We start from the raw sequence: 3,601 nt of genomic DNA, 5'->3' as shown, positions 1-3,601 counted from the left end.
ATAGGAGCTGAACTTAGAGCAACTTTCAACATTTCAAATGATTTTAAACAGTCATCATAAAAAACAAATGGTCTATCATGTTCTAACAATTGACACAAGGGTTTAGAAATTTTAGCAAAGTCTTTTATAAAGCGGCGGTAAAATCCCCCATGCCCTAAAAAACTTCTAATCCCTTTGACATTTGTAGGAGGAGGTAGCTTTGAAATGATGTCTATCTTAGCGTGGTCTACCTCTATTCCTTGCTTGGAAATTTTGTGACCCAAAACAATACCCTCTTGTACCATGAAATGACACTTCTCCCAATTTAGGACTAGGTTTGTTTGTTCACATCTCTCCAATACTCTCTCCAAATTAACTAAACAAGCGTCAAAAGAATTTCCAAAAACAGAAAAGTCATCCATAAAAACTTCTAGAATATTTTCTACCATGTCAGAGAAGATGGCCATCATACACCTCTGAAAAGTCGCGGGTGCATTGCATAGTCCAAAGGGCATTCGCCTAAAAGCGAACGTACCATACGGACACGTAAATGTTGTCTTCTCCTGGTCTTCTGGAGCAATAGTAATTTGATTATAACCCGAATATCCATCTAAAAAACAATAGAAATCCTTACCTGCCAGACGGTCGAGCATCTGGTCAATAAACGGGAGAGGAAAATGGTCTTTCTTTGTTACCTTGTTGAGTTTGCGATAATCAATGCAAACTCTCCACCCGCTCACAGTTCGGGTCGAGATGAGCTCATTCTCCTCGTTGGCCACCACGGTTATACCCCCTTTCTTTGGTACACACTGTACTGGGCTTACCCAGCTGCTGTCAGATATTGGGTATATAACACCGGCGTCAAGCCATTTAAGAATTTCTTTCCTTACAACTTCTTTCATCTTCGGGTTCAACCGCCTTTGACTCTCAATAGAGTTCTTAGCATCTTCTTCCAATAAAATTTTGTGCATGCAAAAGGCCGGGCTTATCCCTCGGATATCTGCTATCGTCCATCCAATGGCCTTTTTGTGCTTCTCCAAAATCTGCAATAAAGAATATTCATTAGTAGGTGATAAATTGGAAGCTATAATAACTGGTAAAGTGTCGTTATCCCCTAGATACGCATATTTCAAATGCGACGGCAATGGCTTCTGCTCCAACGTGGGTGGTTCCACTATGGACGGAAGTAACGACTTGCATTCTTCTTTTTGTATTTTTTCAATAGGATTAGCCATATCTTCTGGTCCTTCTGCTATCTTATCAAGCTCTTCTTCAATCTCTGTAACTAATAAGTCATAAAACTCATCAAACATAATAGGATTCAAGCTATTTATAGCAGAGCACTCTTCAAAGTCCCCTGGTAATTTCATGGCGTCTAGAACGTTAAATTTAACTTCTTCATTATTTACCCTCATTGTAATTTCTCCCTTCCTCACATTAAAAACTGTATCCCCAGTGGCTAGAAATGGTCTTCCCAAAATAATGGGAACGTCTAAGTCTGCCTCGCAATCTAGAATGATAAAGTCCGCAGGGAAAATGAATTTGTCCACCTGGACTAAAACATCTTCTATCTTTCCCTCAGGTCTTATGATAGATCTATCTGCTAGTTGGAGGGTAACCGTAGTAGGTCTAGCTTCTCTTATGCCTAAAGATTTGAAAACTGATAATGGCATAAGATTAATGCTAGCGCCTAGATCACATAATGCCCTACCTAAGTTTTTTCCTCCTATGGAACATGGAATGGTAAAACTGCCAGGATCATTACATTTCATGGGTAGCGGGCTGCCTACAGCTTCACTACTACATTTTGTCATGGCTACCAGTTCATGCTCTCCTATTTTTTTCTTCCTAGAAACTATATCTTTCAAAAACTTAGCATAATTTGGCATCTGTTCTAGAGCATCTACTAATGGTATATTTATATGCAGTTGTTTTAAAATATCTAAAAATTTTCTAAACTGGGAATCATTATTTTTCTTTACTAATCTTTGTGGAAACGGGGGAGTAGGGGTAAAAGAAGGTTGTACCTGTGGAGGAACACTCGGGGTGTCCTCATTACCTTTTCTAATATTTTCTTTTTCTGGTGTTGTTGGATTTTCTGGTATCTTTACAATTGGTTCAGTGGACGGAATCTGTACATCTGTTGTTGGCATTGTTGGTCCATCATATGCCAGTCCACTCCTGAGGGTGACAGCTTTGCACTGTTCTTTCCCTTCTCGTTTTGGTAATTCAGTATGGCCTGGAAAAGAACCTTGTGGTCTATTCTTCAATTCATTGACAAGTTGTCCCAATTGGGTCTCAAAATTCCTCATTGATGCCGCTTGGGATTGTATCACTGCGTCGGTTCGGGCCATGTACTCCTTCATCATATTCTCAAGATTTGAGTTGTTATTGTGAACTGGTGGAGTCTGTGTTCTCTGATTGTACTGCTGTTGCGGTGGTGGGATGTATTGTTGTGTAGGTGGAACATAGGGCTGCTTGTTCTGTTGGCTCTGCCCTTGATTAAAACCGCTCGAACCTCCTTGACCTCCCCATGAGAAATTAGGGTGGTGCCTCCAACCTGGGTTGTAGGTGTTCGAATATGGGTTAAAGTTCCTATTGTTCCCATGTCCTACATAAAAAACGGAAGCAGGGTTATGTGGACAATTATCATAGATATGGTTTTCACTGCAAAATGAACAAATGAGATCGTTGACTTGGCAAACAGGGGCAGGAGTGCAATAATCCGACTGCACAGGTTGTATCGGCGTGGCTAATGGATTTTTTATTCCCAATGCCATCTCTTTCAGCCTCTGGTTCATTGTAACCATCTCTTTTTGCATCGAGGTCGCAATGTCCAGAGCCAAAACTCCAGCTGGATCTTGCTTCTTTGGTGCTGCCCTAGATCTTTGTGAACACCATAGTTCGTTGTGTGAAGCTAAGTCATTTAGGATGTCAACTATCTCGTTGAATGTCTTCTTTGTAAAGGCTCCGTTGGCAGCATTGTTTAGCATCATCTTAGTAGGATGATCTAAACCTCTAAAGAAATGTTCTATCTGGATGCATGCCGGCAAGCCATGGTTCGGACATTTCCTGATTAGTTCTTTAAATCTCTCTCACGCCTCGTGAACAGGTTCACGATCATATTGTCTAAAGGAGATGATCTCCTCTCTGATATCAGCGTGGCGAGTAGGTGGAAAGAATTTTGTTAAGAACTTCTCCACTAACGACCCCCATGTGGTGATGGATCCCGGTGGAAATGCATTGAGCCATGCTCTAGCTTGGTCCTTCAAAGAAAATGGAAAAAGTGTTAGTCTCAGAGCATCGTCTGTTATACCAGGTAATCGAAATGCATTTGCAATTTGAATGAATGATTTCAGATGATCATGTGGATCCTCATGTTCCTGCCCTCCAAAATGTCCAATTGTCTGCAACATTTGGAACATCATTGGTTTAAGCTCAAAGTTTGCGTGGGCTGGAATAGGGTTGACTATCCCTGAATCAAAGTTCTGAAAAGCCGTGGCGGCATATTCTCGCATTGCCACGTCTCTGTTGTCCGCCATCTGGATATGGTTGAATTCATCATTTCTCGCATGATCCCTCATATTACCGTTAACAGCAGGTGGATCAACCGGATCACGAG

General features: G+C 41.2%; 1 non-coding gene across 1 annotated transcript; it reads left to right on the top strand.

Moving 5' to 3' along the window:
- Window positions 1–3,030: 3,030 nt before the first annotated feature.
- On the top strand, window positions 3,031–3,137 carry LOC148212398 (small nucleolar RNA R71). Its single transcript, XR_015789992.1, has one exon. It is a non-coding gene; the product is annotated as a small nucleolar RNA R71 (small nucleolar RNA).
- The last annotated feature ends 464 nt before the right edge of the window (window positions 3,138–3,601 follow it).

This window comes from Momordica charantia (genome assembly GCF_013281855.1).
Source record: "Momordica charantia cultivar OHB3-1 chromosome 3 unlocalized genomic scaffold, Mcharantia_2.0 BLBB01000003.1, whole genome shotgun sequence".
NCBI classification, from domain to species: domain Eukaryota; kingdom Viridiplantae; phylum Streptophyta; class Magnoliopsida; order Cucurbitales; family Cucurbitaceae; genus Momordica; species Momordica charantia.
The sequence above is the reverse complement of the archived record's forward strand: the minus strand, read 5'-3'. Positions and strand labels throughout refer to the sequence as shown.